General features: G+C 38.0%; 1 pseudogene; it reads left to right on the forward strand.

The window, feature by feature from the left end:
• LOC100677663 (cell division control protein 42 homolog) overlaps positions 1 to 26,670 on the forward strand; it is a 91,702-nt pseudogene that overhangs the window by 1,346 nt on the left and 63,686 nt on the right.

Consider the following 26,670-nt stretch of genomic DNA (forward strand, 5'->3'; position numbering starts at 1 on the left):
TCCCAAGCCAAAACAGCCACATGAGAGAGCATAAGATTAGATGAGATGAGCCAACCCAGATAGGAATAACTTCTCAGCGCACTTAATAAACATGAAACTATATAGAATGTTTTTTTAAGCTGCTAGCTTTTGGGATGGTTTGTAATGTAGCGAAAGTTTACTGATACAACTATTTTAGCCTATATCCTAACTATTACAGAAAAGTGGTACCTGAAGGTAAGGTGCTATCATAAAAACTACATTCATAGCAGTTCTATAACAGACAGCAAGGATACAGATACAGTAGTCTAGAAAGTTAATGATATATGTTATACTATGGCAAAATAGTAAAGCTGTCACTTGAAATATCATGGATTTAGTTAGATTGCCTACACAACATATCGCTTTTGCATAATTGATTGCAAAATTTATTGCTAACACGATGTTTTATTTTTCAATACCTACTCAATCATGTTCCAATAAAATCAAAGAGATACACTATAAACCTTTCACCTGGGAGAAGGCTTCCAATGTTCCCATTATCCTCATTCAGAGAAAACCCAATATATAACACCATGTTGATAATAAACAGAATTTTTTCTAATACAGTATAGTAAAACTAAAGTAGAATTATTCTCTGGGGGTTGAGTGGTATGTTTTTTTTGCTTAGAAGTGCATTCTTGTTTGATATATAGGTTTGTGGAAGCCAGCCTCCAAGATGGCCCTGGTGATCCTCACCTCCACAGTACTTATGACCTTGGGTACTCCCTTCCCACACTGAATAGCGCAGATTTGTATGACCATCAGAATATTGTGGAGACGAGAATATACAAATTCTGAGACTAGATCATAAAAGACATTGTGGCATCTGCTTTTGTCTCTTGGATCATTCATGTTGGGGGGCCCCAGTCACCATGTCATGAGAATGTGTGAGTAGTCTTGTGGAAAGGACTATATGGAATTGGTTGAAGGACTGAGGCCTCTTGCCAACAACCAGGTGGCCCTGTGAGTGAGCCTGGGAAGGATATCATCCAGACCAAGTCAAGTCTTCAAATGACTTTAGCCTTGGCTATAGGGTCACTATGAGTCGGAATCGACTCGACAGCAACAGGTTTGATTTGGGTTTTTAATAGGCCCCAAACCAAAAAAGTAGCTCCAAACTTCTAGTCTGCCCAAACTGTGACAAATAAAAAGTGTTCATCAGTATTTTAACCACACCTTACGGCAGCAGTAGATAACTGATACAAGCCATAAACAAACTTTTTATACTTTAAATTTTACGTGAAGACTGCTTTGCTTTTTACTTAACAGCACTGCCTTTGGACACAACATTTGGATTTGCCACTCACTTGCTCTGTGACTTTGGTCAAGTTGCTTTTTTTCCACATACCTCATTTCTCTCATCTGCAAAATGGAATAATAATAGTAATTACATGATGTACTTAGGTTATTTTAAATTAAATAATATATGGAAAGCAGTTAGAAAGGTACCTGGCACATAATAAACACCCAACTTCTACCAAAAGTCATGCTGTAGAAGGGTTGATGGTTTGAGGTTGAATTAACAGCATATCATACTTGCCTAAATTCTAATATTTCTGGCTTGTTTTTCAAAATGTAAGAATATTACCATTTTTTTCCCCATGGAGTACTTCTAAAGGTTGTTTCAACATCTTCTTTTTTTGTTTCACAAATTCAATGCATTTGGTACTTCTCCTATAAATAAACGAGGCTTTATAAAGATAGGTAGTGGTCGTTTCTAATAAATGAAATAGCTATCGTAAGGTACAGTACAGAAGATGTGTACCACTTCAAGGTCTGGACACGGACTACAGACAGACTTCTAGTAATATCAAGTATGCACTTCTCCAGTTTTAGACTCACAGCTTTATCTGAGCTGCATACTCCTTGGGAGACATATCAAATTGTAATTCTTGCCCTTCTGATGTTTACTACAGCAAATAACCTATTTCCTATGGTGCTATTCATTTTACTCTCATAAATAAAACATTCTTTCACTTGCTGTATATTTTATTTGTTATTGAGACCAATTCTTAGGACTAGCATCAGGATTTTATTTCTTTGGTTTGGCTATTTTATTGTTCTTTTAAGCTACCGTATATTGGAAATACTTATGTATTACGTGCTATGAATATTAGAAGCCCTTGCTTTGTATAACTTGCATTTGCTTTTCAAGTCCTTAGATGACTAATTCTCCCTAAATAATGTTTCCTTCTGAAGCAGAGATATTTCTCATATATATGATGAGAAAGTTATGCCCCCAAAGAATAAGAGGAATAAAACTCACTAGCTGGACAATGAATAACGAAGACTAAAGATGAATTGATGCCTTTGAGTTATGGTGTTGCCAAAGAATATTGAACATATCATGGCCTGCCAGAAGAATGAACAAATTTGTCTTGGAAGAAGTACAGCCAGAGTGTTCCTTAGAAGCAAGGATGGTGAGACTTCACCTCACGTACTTTTGACAGGAGGGAACAGTCCCTGAAGAAGAACACTGTGCTTGATAAAGCAGAGGGTCAGCAAAAGAAAGGAAGACCCTCAACAAGATGGACTGACACAGTGGCTGCAACAATGGACTCAAGCGTAGCAACAATTGTGAGGATGGCACAGGACTGAGGCGCATTTCATTCTGTTGTACATAGGGTCTCTATAAGTTGGAGCTGACTAGATGGCACCTAAGAACAACAGGTTGATTGTATTTTGAATGTCTGGAAACTTTTTACTCCAATAATTCAGGGTAATTATTGACTCTCCCACAAGAATACAAAATAATAAATGACTAGTTGTGGTGGTTAATGAGATAATGATGAGAGATTCTGATCTCTAAACTGAGCTATGCTTTCTTAGTTCAACATATATTATCAATAGTTTTAATTCTGGGGAACAAATATGGGTGTAATTTTCAATTATATTTATTATATCAGTTAATGCAAGAAAGGCTTAACGATCTACTTCTGAAAATCAGCCAGTGAAAACCATATGGATCACAAGGAATCTCAAGTCTGGGCAACAGCAGCATTTTGTTCTGTTGTGTGTGGAATCACCACGATTCAGGGGCCAACTCGACAGCAGTGAATGACAACAGAATATCAATTAATATACTAAAGAGAACATTTTTAATATATTATATAGGAAACGAGTCTCACGTGATCACTGGTTTTATTTTTAGCTTGGCTACTCCCACCATAAAGAACACACATTCATTGTGCTTTTGGAGGCAAACAGTAAACTACACCTACAGGATACTGCATTCTAGTTGCTAAGACGGGGCATATGGGGAGAAACAGACTTTTAGGTGACATTTTAATATTGTTACTGCCAAAGCAAGTCACTTTGCAAAAAGAAAATTTATGTAACATTTGTTCGAAATTATTTATCTCACCCTGACTATATGTGAGGCACAGCACAGACAGAGATGTAGACAAAATGGCTATTAGCCAGTCTGCGGTATTTTTTTAACACTCAAAAGCGAGAAAGAGAAAAAAAGACTCGCTCCATATTTTCCCCATTTTTTTTTTTCTTGATATAAACAGCCTTTGGCTGTGGAAAAAATCTCAGTTATATCACACAGAAACTTACCAGAAGGAGCATTATATACTCATATAATTAGAAATACATAGAATATGAATAAGAATACAAATATATCCCAATTAGATTGCTTCCCACTCTACACAGACTCTGGAGAGCCTTCACAAGGATTGTCTCCATGCTGTATATAAAGAATTGATATTTTTCCCTAAATGGTCTGATATTGAAACAAAAAAGAAATAATTTTCTTTTTCCAAATAAGTGGACATGAGTCCTAAGAATCAACTGGGGCAGAGTTGTTTAAGCATGTGTAACCTAGAGTAATTTTTACCAGAATATTTTCTTCTGCTTGTGTTGAACACTTATTATCAGTATGATTTTGCTAGTTAAAATATCAGGGCACAGGTCACCTTATCTACAGTCAAGGAGAAAATGGGAAATATATTGTGTGCACATATTATGTTCTTGATTGTAAACACTGACAAAGCAGAATCAAAGAGTGATTTAATTCAAAGAAAGAGAGAGAAAAGGAGGGAAGGAAGGAAGCAAGGAAGAATGGAAGGAGGGAAGGAATGAGGGAGGGAAAGATGAAAGGAAAGGTTTAAGGAAGGAGAGAGGGGAGGAGGGGTAGAAGGACAAAAGGAGGGAAGAAAGGAAGGGAAAGGAAAATCATCAGACACTTTGTCTTCCCTCAAAAACACCAAATGTACACAAGACGAATTACTTCAGTATTTCAGCCCTTCTGCTTTCTGCCTGAGGAAGAAGAGGAGAATTAATGACCTTTGAGTCTAGAAACTCTCTGCCAATGACTAGGAGTGATACACATAGAGAAAAGAAGATTTGTAGCCAGGTATACTTGCTTTTAAATCTCTGTTCTATCACTTAGCATGCGGTGGTAACTATACATTAGTCAATACACGTGAACCCTCCAAGGAAAATAAAAATAATAAAAATAAATTTTCAGCATCTGTTGAGGAATAATTGATGAGATGATATGTTTAATACTCCTAAACACTAGTTTTCTTGTTAATTTAGGGACTCTTTGAGGCACTTAAACTATTGGTGTGGAGTACTGGATTTGAATACAAGTTAACTTTCAACTTCGAAAGTGTTCATATTTAAAATAGAACTTCACGCATTTAAGCTCAAACACACACACTATATATAGATATACAAAATATTATTATTTTAAGGAGTTCAAATATTTATTAAATAAATGGACTGCCCTTGTACGAATTTGCAAATTACAAAACAAAGATAAACCAACCCAATTATAAAAAGAACAAAAGATTAAATCCCAATTTACAAATACACTGTTTTAAGTAAGATTCATAATATAAATAGGTAGTTCTCCAAATTCTAAAGTAAATTGCTTCCTATCACAGATTTAATTCAGAGTCACTAGGGAATCAATTAAAGCCTCTTCTTAAATCATTTCATTCAAATGTAAAACTTTATTTAGATATCTAAGGGAAAACAAACTGAAAAAATCATGAAGACATAATGATAAAACCCTTGCCACACTTGAGGGACAGGACTTTAGCAACTGTAATAATTTAGATGCTTTTTAAAATATTAGTTCGTAGTATAAAACTGTGATAGTATTACTCACACTTACCAAGTTTCTATAGAGTGTAAGTGTTTGAAATACTTTTCAACAACAAACAGCCTGTTGCTATCAAGTCGATTCTGACTCATAGTGGCCCTATAGGACAGAATAGAACTGCCCCATTGGGTTTCCAAGGAGCGTCTGGTGGATTTGAACTGCTGACCTTTTGGTTAGCAGAAACAGCTCTTAACCACTACACCACCATGTTGCCATCAAGTCGATTCTGACTCATAGTGGCCCTATAGGACAGAATAGAACTGCCCCATTGGGTTTCCAAGGAGCGTCTGGTGGATTTGAACTGCTGACCTTTTGGTTAGCAGAAACAGCTCTTAACCACTACACCACCAGGGTTTCCAAAATACCTTTAGGATGTTTTAGTCACAGGCTATAAACTTGTACTACAGTAAAATTGGAAGGTGGATTAATATTGTCTCATTATTTCATATTCCAATTTAATAATTACTGATCAAGGTGATCCTAGCCAATGCCTCTAAAACCTTCGAGGGGTATTATTGTCTTTCTAAAAAAGATAAGAAAAAGTAAAATACCATCAAAGAAGAGTCAGAATATTAGCCTTAAACATCTTATAATATCAAGTTGTAAGAGTTTTAATTGGCATTTCCCAAATTCTCCAAGAGAAGAAAAGTTTGGACTCAGAGAGCTCCAGTGGCTGGCCAGAGACACTGGGTAGCAGGAAGAACTTCTTGGCTTCTACTCTCATCCATTATACTTGTAAAATTAAAATGAAATAAAAATACATATTTTAGTTAAATCAGATGAAGATACATGCAAGTAGTGACTAAGGAGCCAAACTTGGGTATTCCAGGAAATTAGAAGAAATAATAAGATTAATTAGGGCCAGCACTTTGTTTTTGTTGGCTATTAAATCTGCTAGAAGCTCTAATGTAGTATGAAAAATCACCTTGTTACAGGCATCCTGTCTAGTTCTTCCTTTTAATTGACATTAATTTAATATTTTTCAGGATATTTGCATTGATTTCTGTTCAATGGTTTTTATCATACTTAAAATGTTTTCCTTAATTATTTTGTTATTCGAAATAATCACTGGGTCTTATTAAGTATCTTCTCAGTTTCTATTGTTATAATATATTTATTTGTTTTTTCTTGTTAATACAATGGATTAGGCTGATAAATATGATAATGAACCACCATCATATTTCTGGAATAAACCCAAATCTTTATTGAGATTTCTTCATATCAAACTTTTTAAGGAGTCAGCTACTGAATTCTGTTATATTTTATTTGACAAATTTGACTTTCCATTCCTTAGTTTCATGTTATCTTTTTAAGCTCATTTTCCTATTTTTCCCTTTTATTTTTTATATAATTACAAAGCTAGTACTTATTTTATTTCCTTATTATTCAATTTTTATAATAAAAAATATAAACCAAATCAAACATTTTTCTGAGTAAATATTTCACAACATCCCATAAATTGATTTTCAAATTTTTGTAGTTGTCCAGAGGCTTGTGAAACAACTTCTAATTTCCCTCTTTACTTAAATCTTTTAAGTCCACTAATTTATGTATCACACATACATTTTTGAGTCAATTCCAACTCACAGCAACACTACGGGACAGAGTAGAACTGCTCCATAGGATGTCCAAGGGTGTAACTTTACAGACATGAGCCTTAGTGGCACAGTGGTTAAAGCTTTCAGTGGCTAACCAAAATGTTGATGGTTCGAAGCCACCAGGAGAAAAATGTGGCAGTTGGCTTCCATAAAGATTTACAGCTCTACTCTGTCCACAGGGTCGCTATGAGTCTGAATCCACTCAACAGCAGTGAATCTGTTTTTTTGGTTTAATCTTTATAAAAGCAGACTGCCACATCTTTTTCCTGTGATGGCACAGGTGGGTTCGAACCACCGACCTTTTGGTTAACAGCCGAGCACTTAACCACTGCACCATCAGAGCTCCACTAGGGCTCCTTCATATGTTATTATGGTTCATTTATTTAATCTAATTGCTTTCCTTTACAGGCGTGGGTTTTTAGCTCTATAAGTTTTCTTGCAGGGGAGGGACGGGCGTTTGTAGTTTTAAATGATCTCTTTCTAAGTAGTTAGCTTGCAATGTTGGATTTCTTTGTATAATTCAATTGTCTTTCCCTAATCTTCCTCTCTGGGTTATTAGTAGATAAGGTATGTTTCTTGTTGTTATTGCTACTGTTGTTTGGAGTTCTGGTGCCACAGAGTTTAAGAGCAGAAACTATGGGGCACTTCTACTCTTGTCCTATAGGGTCGCTGTAAGTCGGAATCGACTCGACACGAATGGGTTTGGTTTTTAGTTTGCCTTATTGAGGCATGTTCCAGATGTTTGGTTTAACCACTACAACAAGCATTCCACAGGTACAGGAACAAAGAAACTGTCATCACAGTGACCTATGACATGCTGTAAATCTCCTTTTGAGGCTCCTGGGGCCCCTAATGTCCCTCATTTCTCCCAGCCCACAGGGTTATGGGAAAATGAGCTCTCCTATTCAACAGCCTTTTGAGTTTTGGCAGTCAAGGTAGAACTAGACATTCCTGAAGAGCATAACTGGACCTTTGACAGTTTTTGGGCCTCCAACTTTTTCTCAGGATTTTTTTTTTTTTTTTGGTCCCTTGATCCTGGGCACTGAGGATGATCTTCAGGAATTTCTGTGGCTCAAAGGACAGAAAGCAGTGCCTCAGTCTTTTAGTTCTCTATGGCTGAACCCCAACAAAGATCCCAGACTTTAATTATAGTTTCCTCTTAATTCCTGTAGCTTTTTGCCCAAAGAGTGGCAAAAAGCTTGGAGTGAAAAGGAGGTATGTACGTTCACAAAGATATGCAGGTTGAAGTATTTATTGGTATATACACAGATGTCTGGCATAGTGGCTAAGTGCTATGGCTGCTAACCAAAGCATTGGCAGTTCAAATCCACCAGGCACTCCTTGGAAACTCTATGGGGCAGTTCTATTCTGGCTTATATCGTCGCTATGAGTCAGAATTGACTCAACAACAGTGGGTTTGGTTTTGGTTTGTTTATACAGATGTTTAAGCAAGAATGGTGAGACTTCAACTTGCTTACTTTGGATACACCGTTAGGAAAAACTAATATCTAGAAAAGAAGTTCATGTCTGGTAAAGTGGAGGGCCAACGAAAATGAGGGAATCCCTCAATGAGATTGATTAACATAACAGATGCAACAATGGGCTCAAACATACCAACGATGGAGAATATGGCACAGGCTCAGGCAATATTTCATTCTGTTATACGTAAGACCATTATGATCCAGAGCAGACTCGATGGCCACTGACAACAATAACATGCAGATGTCTGCAATTTTACTTTGAAATAGAAATGCATCAAAAAATAAGATAAATTCATGATGGCTAAAGGTATGGATAGATAGATCTATTTATCATAAAGCAAGTATCCATCCAGTTCCATGGAGCTGATTCTGACTTATGGTGACCACATATGTGTCAGAGTAGAACCATGCTCCATAGGGTTTTCAATGGCTGGTTTTTTGGAAGTAGATTACCAGGTTATTCTTCCTAGGTGCCTCTGGGTAGACTTGAACCTCCAACTTTTTTTTCAAACTTCCAACCTTCTTATAAGCAGCCACATGTGTTAACCATTTGTACCACCCAGGAACTCCAAAGAAAGTAGAGTAAAATGTTAGTGGTAGTGAAAAGAGTCAGTCTTTTGGACACCAACTGAAATAAAATAACTCTGAGGATAAGAATCAGCACCAGTCTGGTTCCTATGAGGTGGAGGATAAATATATTCCTATTCTCCAACGTCTTCGCCATTTCTGACACCAGCTGTTCCCTGCATGGAACTCCTTCTCTATCGTGTTTGATAATTCATTGCAACGGTCACAGAGAACTTATGAAAATGCCATATCTACAATATCAGCTTTATTATAACTGAGAAGGATATAAACGGAAACAAAAATATGCATAGGGTGAGATTTGGGAGGGGTCCCAGCACAGGACCTCATTCTCTCAAGGGGACCTGTTTACGTCTCAGAGAGGACCACTTACACTTCCCAAGAACCAATGCTCTTTCTCACCCATCAGGAAACTTTCAAACAGTAAACTCAATAATGTCACTCGGTGGGCTCAGCTACCTGCTGCTCCTCTCAGCTGGTTCCCAGCTCCTCCTGACCAGCACCATGACAGTTCTCAGATGGCCTGCTCAGGGTGACCCTCTTCTCAGCATATTACAGTTCTCAGCTGGGGTTTGGCCTTTACACTCTGCTGCCACCATCTGAGTCTGCTCATTGTCTCCATCTCTCATGGTACTGTTGTGGCTGGTGCTTTCATGGCCATCACAGGTTTATTCAGCCTGGGAGGTTTTCAGCACAGGGCTTCCACGTCCATACGACATGATCAGGAGGCCCTCTGTGTTCTAGGGTTTTTATCAGTCACTAGGCAGACTCCCCAGCCAATCTGTGTGATCGTTAAGGTCATATGTCAAATTGGCTGGGCCATGATTCCCAGTGGTTTGACAGTTATGATGTAGTGCTGACTTCTATGATGAGATATGATATAACACGATCACCTCCATGAGGGGCGTGGCCTGCATCCAATATACGTGGACTCTCTGGCAAGGCTCCTGGGGTTTTGCTTGCCATGGATCCAGTAGCTGGCTCCTGTTTGTTTGACCTTCAGTTCTTGGTACTGGAGCTGGCAGCTTACCTGATGTCTTGACTGCCCATCTTGAGATTCATCAGTCTTTGCAGCCTGTCAGCAAGAGCCCTGCTGTCTGGCCTGCCAACCTTGGGTTCGTCAGCCCCTGCAGCTATATGAATCAAGAGAAGCCTCCAGACTGAACCACTGACTTGGGACGTTCCAGCCTCTACAACCACGTGAACCATTTCCTTGACATAAATCTATATAGATATTTATATGCTTTATTGGTTTTGCTACTCTAGGGAACCCAGCCTAAAACACCACCATTCCCACAAATCGATATCTACCTTATGTTAACTTAAAATGAAAGAATGCCAAACTCTCAAGGGGAAAAAAACAAAAACATAAAGGAACCAAAAAAAAAAAAAGAATACAGTAAATTTAGACTTTTTATTTACTCCAGAAATAGAAACTATAAAAATTAAAATATATAACAAATAGTTAAATCTTTTAAGAAATAAAAAATGCATTTAAAAAAGAGACAGAAGACTAGTAAATATGGACAGGCAATTCTGGAAAAAAAAAAAACCTATTAGAACATTTTGGGATGAAAATGTATCCACTGAATTTAAAATTTGAGTGGATGAGTTGAACGGCAAGTTATATAAAACTGAAAACAGTGTCAGCAAGCAGAACACAGATCTGAAAAAATTATTCAAAATGCATCATGTAAAGAAACAATAATAAATATATAAACACATGTCAGAAGACACAGAGGGTAGAATGAGGAATTCCAACACACGCTGAATATAAATCCCAGAGGAAAGACCTGAGAGAAAAGCATGAAGGCAATATTTGAAGAGAGAATCGCCGAAAGTTTTAACAAATGAGAAAAGGCAAAAATCCACAGAATCAGAAATGCCAGCAGAAACACCAGAAATAAATCTACACCTGCAACCAAAGAGAATCACGAACTCAGAATGAAGAGTCGTATTACTGTAAAAGACTAGCCAGCGGGCTGGTGGGAAGCTCCTTAGCAACAATAAAAGAAGTCAGAAGACAGTGGAATATTGTGCTCAATAAGGTGTTATTACCCAACTAAGTTATTATTCATATAGGAGACATTCGTAAACCCAGACGGTAAGATTAAAAAAAAAAAAAAAAACTTAGAGGATAAGCTTCAGGAAGAAATATAATTATACCAGAAAAAACTGTCAAAGTGTCCTAGATGCATGTGCCCTGCAAAGGAGGAGGGGAGAGGCAGGGTGGGAAATAATTAATGAACAATTTTTTTGAAATATATATAATTCTATAAATCGGCCAAAATACCTGCAGAAAACAAAATGCATTTTTTGATATTCCCCTCTTTCTTGTTTTTAGATTTAAACTGGTGGTTGGAAAAGGGTTTTCTGGACCAGTGAAGCTGATGTAGACTGATTGGTTTTTTACCCTCATAAATCTATGTTTTGCTTCTTGACTTCTCCCCTAAATCCACAAAAGGATTTCCTAACTATCTGGATTTTGGGGGCTTAAATAACTTTCTATTACAGACAGCTTCTTTTACGCACAAACTAGAAAGTGTTCCTGAAATTGCTGGTACAACATTGTAGCCTTCAAAGCAAAAAGGCTTTATGTTGAGAGAACGGGTTTACAAAATTATGTAAGTACATACATATATAAGATCTTTGGTTTCTGATTCAAATTGACAAGGGAGAAAACTACCTTCAACAGTTAATATTGTCTTTTGTAAAGTTATTTGAAGTTTAAAAGAGTCCCATATTTTAGGACAGTATATAATAAATTGATGTGACTAAAGCAATGGAACTCAGATCTTTCAGTGAAACATTAAATTTTATTTTCTTGGAGAAACTGCATTATTAAGCAAATAAAAGACGTCTGTGGTGGCGTAGTGGTTAAGTGCTACGGCTGCTAACCAAAGGGTTGGCAGTTCAAATCCATCAGGCGCTCCTTGGAAACTCTATGGGGCAGTTCTACTCTGTTGTACAGGGTTGCTATGAGTTGGAATCAACTCGACGGCACTGGGTCCTGGGTGTCTCCCCAGTCAGTAATATCAGTGTCCTTGGCTGCTTCCTAGCATTCTGTCATCCAGTGGTACTTGATTTAGTCTATCCACTATTAAAAATGTTTCATGAATTTTTCTTCCATTCTATTTTCTTTTAACTTTCTTGAAGTCATATAATTAAAATTTTTAAATGGGGAAACAAGAACCTGTAGGATTAACGTATAGCTCAATGTCCACTAAGATATTTAGTAATATTCCTATACCTGGTAGTAGACATGTTAAAATATTCCCTAAGACCAAAGGTATATTTGTTAAAAATCATAAAGTTTAATTATTTTACTCTACCACCAATTTTGGGTTATAAGTACTGACACATCAATTTATTTAAAATCTCTGTTTTGTGGTCTGATCGTTTGTAACAATAAAGATGTTTTTGATGCCTTTAAAATTTTTTCAAAGTATAATTCCTCTATTGTAACTGACCTGGTATCAAAACGTTCCATTTCAGATCAAAATATTTATTATCTCTATTGCAACTTCTAGCCCCTCATTAAAATGAAAACACATGAGTTATGTTTGAGGCAGATGGCAAATAATTAAAAGATCAAAATAATAATCAAGTAATATATTTAAGAACAAATTAGTTAAATGAAAACCTGTCCACAAAAATACTTATACAAAATATGCATTACAGTTTTATAATACCAAAAATCAATGAACAGCCCAAATGTCCATGAACATGCAATAAAATGGATCCAACTTTTAAGCAATGACAAGAAATAAGATGCTGATATACGCAACAGCAAGGATGAATCTTAAAGGCATTATGCTAAGTGAAAGAAGCCAGTCATAAATGACTTCATACTACATAATTACATTTTTTTAAGTTCTAAAAATGGCAAAACGATAATGATGGAAGATCTGTGGTTGCCAGGGCTCGGGTGTGAGATAAAGAGATTGACTACAAAGGAACACAGAAAGAAGATGAGATGAGACTTGGAATATACAGAGAAGTAAAAATTCAGACCCCAAACACAGAAGGCTGTTGTGGAGTTAACTGTCATTTTTCCAATGGATCCTAGGCTCAGAGTTGGCAAACACAAGGTGCAAGAATGAGCTGTGTATCTATCAACCTTCAGCTGGTGGATAAAGCAAAGCAAGATAGAGAGAGGCGACATACATCCACAAGTGTCAGTCATTAGCAACTTGTGAAGGCTCCAGACTAAATTCTTGCAGAAGCAGTGAAGAAGGAAAATGAGAACGAAGCATGTTACAGTAGCTCCTAACACAGTTGGGGACAGTGGAGGTTTTGTGGTAGAATTCTTACCTTCCATGCCAGAAACCCAGGATTTATTCATATGCAGCCACTCCTCATCTGTTAGTGGAAGCCTGTGTGTTGCCCGGATGCTGAACAGGTTTCAGCAAAGCTTCCTTACTATGATTAACTCGGGAGAAGGGCCTGGTGATCTACCTCAAAAAAATTAGCCAGTGAAAATGTTATGGATCATATCGGTATGATATGCAACCAATCATGGGGATGGCACAGAACCAGGGATCATTGTGTTGCATTGCACACTGGGTCACCATGAATTGGGGGCTGATTCAGAGCCACTTACAGCAACAACAGTGTAATTGACTTTAGCTAAGCCACTGAATATCAGATATCAGTGTTTCTTGAAGTGTGGTCCGGAGACCCCTAGGACATCCCAAGATCTTTTCAGTCAGTCCATAAGTTCAAAACTATTTTTAATAATACAAATTCTTAGTGTCGTCATTGCCTTTTTCACTCTCATTCTCCCATAACGTGTACTAGAGTTTCCCAGAGACTACACAATGTGTGATGACGTCATCACTCTTAGGTGAGTGTATGGTGAAATCTGTGGACCTAACTCACCTATTGGAACCCTGGTGCTGGAGTAGTTAAGAGCTACAACTGCTAAGTAAAAGGTCAGCAGTTCAAATCCACCAGTTGCTCCTCCTTGGAAACCCTATGGGTCAGTTTTACTCTGTGCTATATTTTTTTTATAGGATTGCTATGAGTTGCAATCGACTCGATGGCACACAACAACAACCCACAAATATAAAAGTGTGAAATGAGTTCTAAGACCAAAAAGTTTGAGAATTGCTGACGTAGTTAAATAAATAATGGAACACCTACCAAGACTGGGATTGGAACTACCCTTTCCCACCAGGGCAAAGGGCAGCATTTGCTTCCAATTTCAAGCAGTGGAAGCTGCTGTCTAAACAGAGCAAAGTATTTGCAGAGGGAGCTCATGAGAGACAGAACAGAACAGATACAAGTGTCACTACAGATCTCTATAAGGAGACTGAAGTGTCTTTCTGAAAAAGATATGATGATACTCTAACCCCTGGTGCCTGTGAACTTGATCTTGTTTGGAAATAGGGTCTTTGAAGATGTATCAGTTAATATGACGAGGTCAAACTGAAGTTGGGGAAGTCCTAATCCAACATGAGTTGTTTCCTATAAAAGAGAAGGGACACAGAGAAACAATAAAGAGAAAACAGCCTATGACAGGCGAGTTATACTGCAGCTGCGAGCCAAGGAATGACTGAGGCCACCATATGCCGGGAGAGACAAGAAAGGATCTGCCCCTAAAAAAAAAAGCCCCTAGAGGCTTTAAATAGAATATGTCCCTGATGACATCCTAAAATCAGATTAGTGGCCTACAGAACTGTGAGACAAAACATTGCTGTTCTTCTAAGCTACCTAGTGTGTGGTATCTTCTTATGGCGGCCCTAAGAACTAATACAGAGGGATACAAATATAAAAGAAAATGAAAATCTAAGCATCCCTCCATTCAACTATGTAACATTACCATAAGGCAATCCAACACAGCCCCCATCCTTATTTTGGTCTCCAGACCACAACTGCTTAATGGAAGCCTGGAGGCAGCTCTCTAAGTCACAGGAGTAAACAGTTCAACAAAACTACAAGGAAAATATGTTCATTCTCATAGTACTACTCTCAAATATGAAAGCACAACCAAAGACAATTTATTTCAGAAACATAAATGACATTTAATAAAAGCTTTACCATGAATATTGAGAACAAGTTTAGTTTAAACAACAAAAAAAAAAAAAACTCGATCTATGAATTAGAAGAAAACCTAAAACAATTTAATCAATATTAGAGCAAGAATCAAGAGTATCTTACACTCAGACACAATTATGAACTTCTCTGAAAGGAAGGCAATCAGAAAAAAAGAAATAATTACAAATTAAACTATAATTCCTACAAAGTAACATTTTTTGTAGATAAAAGAATGATCATATAAATAACCTGCAATTTAAAACTTTGAAAACCTCCCAAAATGTTCAGCAGTAAGAAAAAGAGATATAACATGTAACAGAAATGTTCAGTGATATAGAGGACGAAGTCAAAAGGTCCAACATTCTGATAATAAAAATGTCAGCAGGAGAAAGCCTAAAGAATTTAGGGCAATAAAAAGTAGTTGAAAATTTTTCTGACCTGAAGTCATCTTCACAAAAAAAAAAAATTTTTTTTTTTTTTTACTAAAACATTAAGCAAAACTTTTTTTTTCTCCAAAAAGCACAAAGACCTAGACATACACTCATGACATTTCACAAAGATTAAGAGAAAATGCTATTTTTTTCCCAGAACAGTAATCTAAAAAAAAGCTTATTTCTGAATTAAACCCAGCGCCGTCGAGTTGATTCTGACTCATAGCAACCCTATAGAACAGAGTAAAGCTGCCCCATAGAGTTTCCAAGGAGCACCTGGCAGATTCGAACTGCTGACCCTTTGGTTAGCAGCCATAGCACTTAACCACTACGCCACCAGGGTAGCAAGAATAAAATGGCATAAGATGAGACTTTAATAACATGTGAGTGACAAAGTAGCAAGGCTTGTGTCACTTCCGTGTTTTGACCATACAAGCAATGACGTATATATGCAATGAAAACAGTCAAACGTGATGACAAAATACAAATATTTTCACACATGCAAGAATTCAAAAACCTTAACTTCCTCACAGCCTTTCTAAATACTACCACTTTCTTACCTATAAAATGAGTCTTTAAAATCTTCAATTTCCGAGGGGGGCCAAGATGGCTGACTAGGTAGACGCTACCTCGGATCCCTCTTGCAACAAAGACTCGGAAAAACAAGTGAATCGATCACATACATGACAATCTACAAACCCTGACCAACAAACACAGATTTAAAGAGTTGACCTGAGTGACAGAGACCGAGAACGAACAACTAAGGGGAAGCAGAGACTGTTTTCGGAGCCTGGAGCCAGCGTCCCAGTCAGGTAACCTTGGCGCCCGGCTTTGGACTGGGCAGCGGAGCTGAACACAACATCCTGTGATGGCACAAACACAGGGTGCAGCCCTACCCCCCTCAACTGACCTCGGGAGGGGGCCCAGCCGGGCGCGGTGACACGGCTGGCAGGAGGAGAAGTCGCTGGGAGGCAGCAACTGGTTTTGGAGCCGGGAGTGCAGCGTCCCAGCCGGGGAACCTTGACGCTGGGCTTTTGACTGGCAGCAGAGGAAATGACCGCGGCTTCTGAGACAGCCCAAGCACGGGATACGGGCCTGACCCTCGGAGGCAATCTCTACCCAGCCAGCGCACACAGGCAACACACCCCTCAGGAATCTCAGATAAAACAGTCATCCCAAGCAAGATAAGTAACTTTGTTTATATTCCAGGGTGCTACTCTCTCCTGTTTTTCTGAACCCTCCCCTACCCTTCCCAGGCAGCTTCATTAACATTGGAATTTCCTGAGCCAGAGGGAGAACTGCTCCTCGCTTTTTCTTTTCCTTTTTTTTTTTTTTTTTGGTCTTTCCCTAACCCATTCTTCTGGCCTGAGAGAAGCAACCACAAAAAACCCAGGAACCAAAAATCTTTCCCTAATTGGACTAAAAACACAGAACCAGCTACAGCCAAGCATATGTGATCCACAGTCTTGCGCCTTCATCCCTACAGGGAACAAGGTGGCTATTATAATGCAAAGGCATTTCTGATAGGGATCTGACTGCATTTTTTTTTAGCGGATTTACTGGAAAGACAAGTTTCCCAGGTCTGATATCTCTGCGTATTCAACAGAGCCCTCACTGACCCACAACAGGGAACTGAGGGCTGAAGTTCCCCCCAGACCACCTAGCCCCCTGCCTTAGGGGTCTAAGGAGGGTGACACCTACCAATCTGTAGAGGTACTTGCATTGGGGCCCTAAGGTACAGCTGCAGAGCCCACCCACCAATGTGCTTTAGGAATAGAGACACACCTACCTCACTGACACTTGGGGGAAGCCTGTCAGCATCCTGCCCCCCCTGGAGTGTGAACCCCAGCTGCTACTAGAATCTGGTGCACACAACTATCACCATTACTTCTCAAGGTGGATAGGTGATAGGGTGCATCACACACTTGATGACCCAAAATCAGATTCTACTCAAGAATAGTGAATGGACTCAGGCATATATATCTGGTAACAGCCCAAACCAGCTGGTAATAGGTCAGAAGTAAGTCAAGGGCTACAACAATCAAGACAGCACAATCTAGTAGCCCATCCACGTATATTGAAAGAAAACAAAACAACATAAGACTCAGTGAGCAAATATAGAATAAATCACTACAATATCTTAGTGATGGCTTGGAGACAGCAGTCGGTATCAAACCACATACAGAAGCAGACCATGACTGCTTCTACAACACCCCAAACAAAAGAATCAAAATCTTCCCCAAATGAAGATACAATCCTGGAATTATCAGATACAGAATATAAAAAACTAATTTACAGAATGCTTCAAGACATCAGGGATGACCTCAGAAATGAAATAAGGCAATCTGCAGAAAAAGCCAAGGAACACACTGATAAAACAGTTGAAAAACTCAAAAAGATTATTCAAGAACATAGTGGAAAAATTAATAAGTTGCAAGAATCCATAGAGAGACAGCATTCAGAAATCCGAAAGATTAACAATAAAATTACAGAATTAGACAACACAATAGGAAGTCAGAGGAGCAGACTCGAGCAATTAGAATGCAGAGTGGGAAATCCGGAGGACCAGGGAATTAACACCAACATAAAAGTGAAAAAAACACCAACATAGCTGAAAAAAAAATAAGATAAAAGAATTAAAAAAAAATGAAGAAACCCTAAGAATCATGTGGTACTCTATCAAGAAGGATAACTTGCGTGTGATTGGAGTCCCAGAACAGGGAGGGTTAACAGAAAACACAGAGAGAATAGTTGAAGATCTGCTGACAGAAAACTTCCCTGACATCATGAAAGACAAAAGGGTATCTATCCAAGATGCTCATCGGCCCCATTTAAGACTGATCCAAAAAGAAAAAACACCAAGACATATTATCATCAAACTTGCCAAAAACAAAGATGAAGAGAAAATTTTAAAAGCAGCCAGGGATAAAAGAAAGGTATCCTACAAGGGAGAATCAATAAGAATAAGTTCAGACTACTCAGCAGAAACCATGCAGGCAAGAAGGCAATGGGATGACATACACAGAGCACTGAAGGAGAAAAACTGCCAACCAAGGATCATATATCCAGCAAAACTCTCTCTGAAATATGAAGACAAAATTAAGATATTTACAGATAAACACAAGCTTAGAGAATTTGCAAAAACCAAACCAAAGCTACAAGAAATACTAAAGGAAATTGTTTGGTCAGAAAACCAATAATATCAGATACCAGCACAACACAAGGTCACAGAACAGAACATCCTGATATCAACTCAAATAGGGAAATCACAAAAACAAATTAAGATTAATTAAAAAAAAAATGCTCAAAACAGGGAATCATTGAAGTCAATATGTAAAAGATCACAATAATCAAAAGGAGGGACTAAATACAGGTGGCATAGAACTGCCATATGGAGAGGGATACAAAGCGATATAGGACAATACAAGTTAGGTTTTTACATAGAAAAATAGGGGTAAATATTAAGGTAACCACAAAGAGGTATAACAACTCCATAACTCAAAAACCAAGAAAAACGTAACAACTCAGCAAACAAAGTCAAATACTATGAAAATGAGAAACACAATATTTACAAAGAAAAACATCTCAGCACAAAAAAGTAAGTTGAAAATTGAAATTGTCAGCAACACACATAAAAAGGCATCAAAATGACAACACTAAACACATACTTATCTATAATTGCGCTGAATGTAAATGGACTAAATGCACAAATAAAGAGACAGACAGTCTCAGACTGGATAAAGACACACGATCCGTCTATATGCTGCCTACGAGAGACACACCTTAGACTTAGAGACACAAACAAACTAAAACTCAAAGGATGAAAAAAACATATCAAGCAAAAAAGAGCAGGAGTAGCAATATTAATTTCTGACAAAATAGACTTTAAAAATAAATCCACCACAAAGGATAAAGAAGGACACTACATAATGATAAAAGGGACAATTGACCAGGAAGATATAACCATATTAAATATTTATGCACCCAATGACAGGGCTGCAAGATATATCAAATTTTAATAGAACTGAAAAGTGAGATAGACACCTCCACAATTATAAGAGGAGACTTCAACACACCACTTTCGGAGAAGGACAGGACATCCAGTAAGAAGCTCAATAGAGACACGGAAGACCTAATTACAACAATCAACCAACTTGACCTCATTGACTTATACAGAACTCTCCACCCAACTGATGCACAGTGTATTTTTTTTTCTAGCGCACATGGAACATTCTCTAGAATAGACCACATATTAGGTCATAAAACAAACCTTTGCAGAATCCAAAACATCGAAACATTACAAAGCATCTTCTCAGACCACAAGGCCATAAAAGTGGAAATCAATAACGGAAAAATTAGAGAAAAGAAATCAAATACTTGGAAACTGAACAATACCTCCTGAAAAAAGACTGGGTTATAGAAGACATCAAGGAGGGAATAAGGAAATTCATAAAATGCAAAGAGAATCAAAATACTTCCTATCAAAACCTCTGGGACACAGTAAAAGCAGTGCTTAGAGGCCAATTTATATCGATAAATGCACACATACAAAAAGAAGAAAGAGCCAAAAGCAGAGAACTGTCCCTACAACTTGAACAAATAGAAAGTGAGCAACAAAAGAATCCATCAGGCACCAGAGGAAAACAAATAATAAAAACTAGAGCTGAACTAAACGAATTAGAGAACAGAAAAACAATTGAAAGAATTAACAAAGCCAAAAGCTGGTTCTTTGAAAAAACTCACAAAATTGATAAACCATTGGCTAGACTGACTAAAGAAATACAGGAAAGGAAACAAATAACCCGGATAAGAAACGACATGGGCCACATCACAACAGACCCAACTGAAATTAAAAGAATCCTATCAGATTATTACGAAAAATTGTATTCTAACAAATTTGCAAACCTAGAAGAAATGGATGAATTCCTGGAAAAACACTACCTACCTAAACTAACACAATCAGAAGTAGAACAACTAAATAGACCCATAACAAAAAAAGAGATTGAAACAGTAATCAAAAAACTCCCAACAAAAAAAAAGCCCTGGCCTGGATGGCTTTACTGCAGAGTTCTACCAAACTTTCAGAGAAGAGATAACACCACTACTACTAAAGGTATTTCAAAGCATAGAAAATGACGGAATACTACCTAACTCATTCTATGAAGCCACCATTTCCCTGATACCAAAACCAGGTAAAGACATCACAAAAAAAGAAAATTACACACCTATATCCCTCATGAACATAGATGCAAAAATCCTCAACAAAATTCTAGCCAACAGAATTCAACAACATATCAAAAAATTAACCGACCATTACCAAGTGGGATTTATACCATTTTTTATGCAAGGCTGGTTTAATATTAGAAAAACCATTAATGTAATCCACCACATAAATAAAACAAAAGACAAAAACCACAAGATCTTATCGATTGATGCAGAAAAGGCATTTGACAAAGTCCAACACCCATTTATGATAAAAACTCTCACCAAAATAGGAATTGAAGGAAAGTTCCTCAACACAATAAAGGGCATCTATACAAAGCCAACAGCCAACATCACTCTAAATGGAGAGAGCCTGAAAGCATTTCCCTTGAGAATGGGAACCAGACAAGGATGCCCTTTATCACCGCTCTTATTCAACATTGTGCTAGAGGTCCTAGCCAGAGCAATCAGGCTAGACAAAGAAATAAAGGGCATCCGGATTGGCAAGGAGGAAGTAAAATTATCTCTATTTGCAGATGACATGATCTTATACACAGAAAACCCTAAGGAATCCTCCAGAAAATTCCTGAAACTAATAGAAGAGTTTGGCAGAGTCTCAGGTTATAAGATAAACATACAAAAATCACTTGGATTCTTCTACATCAACAAAAAGAACATCGAAGAGGAAATCACCAAATCAATACCATTCACAGTAGCCACCAAGAAGATAAAACACTTAGGAATAAATCTTACCAAAGATGTAAAAGACCTATACAAAGAAAACTACAAAGTACTACTACAAGAAACTAAAAAGGACCTACTTAAGTGGAAAAACATACCTTGCTCATGGATAGGAAGACTTAACATAGTAAAAATGTCTATTCTACCAAAAGCCATCTGTACATACAACGCACTTCCGATCCAAATTCCAATGTCATTTTTTAATGTGATGGAGAAACAAATCACCAACTTCATATGGAAGGGAAAGAAGCCTCGGATAAGCAAAGCATTACTGAAAAAGAAGAAGAAAGTGGGAGGCCTCACTCTACCTGATTTCAGAACCTATTAAACAGCCACAGTAGTCAAAACAGCCTGGTACAACAACAGGCACATAGACCAATGGAACTGAATTGAGAACCCAGATATAAATCCATCCACATATGAGCAGCTGATATTTGACAAAAGCCCAGTGTCAGTTAATTGGGGAAAAGATAGTCTTTTTAACAAATGGTGCTGGCATAACTGGATATCCATTTGCAAAAAAATGAAACAGGACCCATACCTCACACAATGCACAAAAACTAACTCCAAGTGGATCAAAGACCTAAACATAAAGACTAAAACGATAAAGATCATGGAAGAAAAAATAGGGACAACACTAGGAGCCCTAGTACAAGGCATAAACAGAATCCAAAAATGACGAAGAGAAACCAGACAACTGGGAGCTAAAAATCAAACACCTATGCTCATCTAAAGACTTCACCAAGAGAGTAAAAAGACCACCTACAGACTGGGAAAGAATTTTCAGCTACGACATCTCCGACCAGCGCCTGATCTCTAAAATCCATATGATCTCTAAAATCTATATGATTCTGACAAAACTCAACCACAAAGAGACAAACAACCCAATCAAGAAGTGGGCAAAGGATATGAACACGCACTTCACTAAAGAAGATATTCAGGCAGCTAACAGACACATGAGAAAATGCTCTCGATCATTAGCCATTAGAGAAATGCAAATTAAAACTACGATGAGATTCCATCTCACTCCAACAAGGCTGGCATTAATCCAAAAAACACAAAATAATAAATGTTGGAGAGGCTGCAGAGAGATTGGAACTCTTATACACTGCTGGTGGGAACGTAAAATGGTACAACCACTTTGGAAATCTATCTGGTGTTTTCTTAAAAAGTTAGAAAAATCCCACTCCTCAGAATATACCCTAGAGATACAAGAGCCTTCACACAAACAGATATATGCACACCCATGTTTATTGCAGCTCTGTTTACAATAGCAAAAAGCTGGAAGCAACCAAGGTGTCCAGCAACGGATGAATGGGTAAATAAATTGTGGTATATTCACACAATGGAATACTACGCATCGGTAAAGAACAGTGAAGAATCTGTGAAACATTTCATAACATGGAGAAACCTGGAAGGCATTATGCTGAGCGAAATTAGATAGAGGCAAAAGGACAAATGTATAAGACCACTATTATAAGATCTTGAGAAATAGTATAAACTGAGAAGAACACATACTTTTGTGGTTACGAGGAGGGGAGGGAGGGAGGGTGGGAGAGGGTTTTTTACTGATTATTTGTTAGTAGATAAGAACTGCTTTAGGTGAAGGGAAGGACAATACTCAATACATGGAAGGTCAGCTCAATTGGACTGGACCAAAAGCAAAGAAGTTTCTGGGATAAAATGAATGCTTCAAAGGTCAGCAGAGCAAGGGCGGGGGTTTGAGGACCATGGTTTAAGGGGACTTCTAAGTCAATTGGCAAAATAATTCTATTATGAAAACATTCTGCATCCCACTTTGAAATGTGGCGTCTGGGGTCTTAAATGCTAACAAGCAGCCATCTAAGATGCATCAATTGGTCTCAACCCACCGGGATCAAAGGAGAATGAAGAACACCAAGGCCACACGATAACTATGAGCCCAAGAGACAGAAAGGGCCACATGAACCAGAGACCTACACCATCCTGAGGCCAGAAGAAGTAGTTGGTGCCCGGCCACAACCGATGACTGCCCTGACAGGGAGCACAACAGAGAACCCCTGAGGGAGCAGGAGATCAGTGGGATGCAGACCCCAAATTCTCACAAAAAGACCATACTTGATGGTCTGACTGAGACTAGGGGAATCCCGGCGGTCATGGTCCCCAAACCTTCTGTTGGCCCAGGACAGGAACCATTCCCGAAGACAACTCATCAGACACGGAAGGGACTGGACAGTGGGTAGGAGAGAGATGCTGATGAAGAGTGAGCTATTTGTATCAGGTGGACACTTGAGACTGTGTTGGCATCTCCTGTCTGGAGGGTGGATGGGAGGATAGAGAGAGTTGGAAGCTGGAAAAATTGTCACGAAAGGAGAGACTGGAAGGGCTGACTCATTAGGGGGAGAGGAAGTGGGAGTATGGAGTAAGGTGTATATAAACTTATATGTGACAGTCTGACTTGATTTGTAAACGTTCACTTGAAGCTCAATAAAAGTTTAAAAAAAAAAAATCTTCAATTTCCTATTTAGTAACATCCAAGATGGTTTCAGTGGAGCCATTGCTGCATGACATTTGCCAACAAACCTAACAAATCAGCTATAATAACAAAAAAGACTTTTTACATTTACCAGAAATTGTAAAAGAGGAAGATACTATATAAATCTATCCAGGAGAATAAATGGACAAACAATTCATTAAATAGTGGACCTACCAACACCAACAGTTGTCAGCAAGTTGATTCTGACTCATGGCAATCCCATGTGTGTCAGAGTAGAACCGTGCTCCATAGGGTTTTCAATGGCTGATTTCTCAGAAGTAGATTGCCAGGTCTTTTTTCCGAGGCACTTAGGTGGACTATAACCTCCAAGGTAGTAAACAGCAGGCCCAGTAGTCTAAAGGTCCAAATCATGTCTGGAAATCTAATCTTATATTTAATTACGTATCTTCCAGGACACACATATAAGGAGAAAACCTATGTATATCAGACAGAATAGGCCGTGATATGATAAAACAACCCAAATCCCTAGAGACTTGGAAAACCAAGATTAATATCTCATTCATGTTAAATGTTCATCGCGGGTGTTCTGGTGGCTCTATTTTCTTTGTCCTCACTCAACAGCCCAGGCTAAATAGGCCCCATCTCTGCGCTGCCATGTTTGCTGAGGCAGGAAGAAGGGCACGTGGTAAATTTTGCTTTCACAAGTGGCAAACCATAATGCCACGATTAACTTCAGGGGTGGGGACATATAATCCTGCCTGTGTCTAGAAGGAGGAATGACCACAGATATTTGCTGGATGATATTTATGACCTCCACGTTTTATAAGAATCATCTTTTGATTAATTTTCTTATAACACTACCTTTGTCAGATAAGGGTTTAATCCGCTTTCGTAAAAGAGGAGCATTGATAAATTTAACACACACTGAGATCAGTCTGGATTCTTTGCCAAAGACTCTTCATGCAATTACGGGCAAATCACCCTATTTCTGTTTTTATCATGTATGAACCAAAACCAAAACCAAACCCATTGCCATTGAGTCAATTTCAACTCCTAGCGACCCTATAGGACAGAGTAGAACTGTCCCATAAGGTTTCCAAGGAGCAGCTGGTGGATTCGAACTGCCTAACTGACCTTTTGGTTAGCAGCCATGTTCTTAACCTCTGTGCCACCGGGGCTCCTCGTCATGTACAAAGATCTTCAATTTCCTTATCAGTAAAATACTTAAAATACTAGAGGACATTCAAAGGGCTTTACATTCTTGCTTGACGTTTGCTTCTACTTTACAGATAAGAAATTAATTTCATCGCAGAGAAAGATTTGATGACTTAAAAAATGGCACAGTTCATGTTGGTGATCAACTTAAAATTTACGACATTATTTATAAATCTATGATTATATATATATGTAGTTTCAACATACACACACACACATACACTCCCCAGAAAAGCAAAGAAATAGCAGGAATAACAGCAACCACAAAGGCAGAATCTGTTCTAACAAGGCTCAAATTATCTATTTTCTTTTCCAAATTTCCATTTGCAGATCACAGACCGGGCTCTTGGAGGCTGATAACGGTTATGTAATAAAAAATGAAATAAATGTGGAAGTGGCCTGAAAAATATGTCAGGTCATAGTCAAGGCAGTATCTAAGATGTACTGCATAAAATATTTGTCGGCAAAATGCACTTCAATCTCCGCAGGGTTCTCTACACTTGAAAGAACAGATGTTCATTGTGTTTGATGAGCTGCAGAACCACGGCCTGCATGGAAAACAGAGCAAGCCAGGGAGTGACACTGACATGTGGCAAAAGCAGCCACTTGGTAGCAAATTTACATTCAGCCATCTCTACCTCCCTTGAGCATTCTGTGACGTCTTACAAACAGTTCCAGGACCACATATAAAGCAAATTTTTATTATTTGTACTAGATTTTAAATTATGGACTTACTTCATTCTTTCCAAGATGAGAGATGGCATATTATAATGTACATAACATCGATTTTTTGTTTAATGATACCTCTGATACAAGAGTGACTGCATTCTGCTTATAAAAATGCAAAACTTGTAATGATAAATGAGCTAAAAATTAACCTTGTCCTTCCCATTTTCCTTTACTTCCTAGAGACAGTTACTGTTACGTTTGAGATGTATCTCTCTACACAGTTATGTATGTTTATGGGCCTGTCTGTATATAAACCTTATATACATTATGCTACATAAAAAATATATATATAGTGTGTCAATATAAATGTGCGTGTAAATATGTGCATGTAGTTGGATACGCATACACAAGATACATGATATAAATAGTTGTAATATGTTTAATTTTGTGCACATTGTATTATTTCTCAGATACAAAGATATTTTTCAACCAATTTAAAATTTAATATTGAACAGATATTAAGCCTGTATGTGCTGATACAACCAAGCCAGTTCTCACCATGTTGAAATATTTCCATATTTATACCATTAGTAAGCTTTGCCCCAAACTCTCCTTCCCCCTAGCCAACTCAGCCCCTCCCTGGGAGCCCCACAGCCCAGCAACTCTGTGGTTAAGATTTGGCCTAAGAGAAGGCCTTCTAGCCTTGCTGCAGTGCCCAGGCAGCTGCCAACTTTTTCATGGCCAAGCAGTTGTTACATATTGTTACTCTAAGTCCTAGATGTAGTATAACAGAACTTGTCATTTCACTGTTGCTAACTCCCTCTCCACACTTACTTCTTTTCATAGCACTTTTCATCTTCTAACATACTATAAACTGTAATTATAACTGCATTAACTTAATGAAGGTAGGGATTTTTTTCTGTGTTCCTTACTGCTGTATCCCAAGTGTGTAGAACAGGGCCTGGCATATGGCAGGTTTAATGAAAGTATGTAGAATTAATATCCTCATTCTCTCACCAACACTGAAAATCTTTACAATTTTTGCTAATCAAATAAATCAAAATATCACATTGTGACATCAATTAGTATTTTCTGG

The sequence above is a fragment of the Loxodonta africana genome, chromosome 23 (genome assembly GCF_030014295.1).
Source record: "Loxodonta africana isolate mLoxAfr1 chromosome 23, mLoxAfr1.hap2, whole genome shotgun sequence".
NCBI lineage: Eukaryota > Metazoa > Chordata > Mammalia > Proboscidea > Elephantidae > Loxodonta > Loxodonta africana.